Source organism: Pundamilia nyererei, unplaced genomic scaffold (assembly GCF_000239375.1).
Source record: "Pundamilia nyererei isolate P.nyererei 1_Seehausen unplaced genomic scaffold, PunNye1.0 scaffold00032, whole genome shotgun sequence".
NCBI classification, from domain to species: Eukaryota; Metazoa; Chordata; class Actinopteri; order Cichliformes; family Cichlidae; genus Pundamilia; species Pundamilia nyererei.
This window is the reverse complement of record NW_005187433.1, coordinates 2,871,017-2,872,182: the sequence shown is the minus strand read 5'-3', so window position 1 is coordinate 2,872,182 and position 1,166 is coordinate 2,871,017.

Sequence of the window (1,166 nt, the reverse complement as noted above, 5' to 3'; positions counted from 1 at the left end):
GCCCACCCAGTGATCCACAGCGTGTGTGTGTGTGTGTGTGTGTGTGTGTGTGTGTGTGTGTGTGTGTGTGTGTGTGTGTGTGTGTGTGTGTGTTCGTGTCTGCATGCTGTATTTTTGTGTTTACATTAATATTGTCCATAGTTTGTCTTTTTGGATCACTGCTGCACAGGGTAGTCAAAAACAAGCCATTTTTTGAGGGGGTGGGATTTTTAGTCTTTGTTGGACAGAGCAGTAAAGAGCTTATATTAAAGTAGGAGGAGATCAAGGTGGAATGACTTGCAGGAAATGGCCCAGGGTGGAATAAAGCCTGTGCCTTCCTTAGAAGCCTTTTGGCATATGGGCAACCTGCTCAACCAAGTGAGTTATAGTGGCACTCCATCCCAAATAAATAGCTTACCTTATCAAACATCTATGGCCACACATACAGATAATTCAAACTTTAAAGTTGAGTGTTTTTTCTGTTTACCAACACTTCTAACCATTAATTGATTTCCAAACTTCTGTGAAAAGAAAAATATCATCATAAAGAAGCTGGATTAATTTTCATGAAGAGAAGTCTGTTTAGGTTAAGGCACAGCTACAAAGTACATTGAATTTTCCAACTCCTGACACAGTCTGTTCTTGCAATTGAATGTCTAAACATCAGGTATTCATTCAATAACTTGGGCTAACTTCAGTGAAATGTGAAAACTAAAATGTTAACCGACTTTTGTTTTCTTTTTAATCTCCATCATGACAAAATATAATCTTTGTTAATTTACAGAACTGTTTAGAAATTAGTCTGTACAACCTACACGGAGATGTGTTTTAGCTACAACACTGTAATAGTCAGTGTTTATATTTCTACATGCTGCACGTAAACTTTCTTCCAAGTTAGTAGGATTTTTGCATGGGATTTATGAGTTATCGAAGCATTTGATAAGGACATTTCACCCTCAACAAATGAAGCCTCACTGTGTAGGTTGGCTGCATTGTGGCTTGGGCCATCAGGGTATTGATCTTCTGTCAATCTTGAAGCTTCACTCAAATATCGTGTGACTTTGATCAATGTGAAAATGATTGTTGAAGGTAATGCACCACAAACAGCTGCATCCGCCTTTTTCCCCTCCACTGCTTATTTAATTCTGTCAAAATTCTCAAACCTCTCCTCTGCAAGTGCAACCATA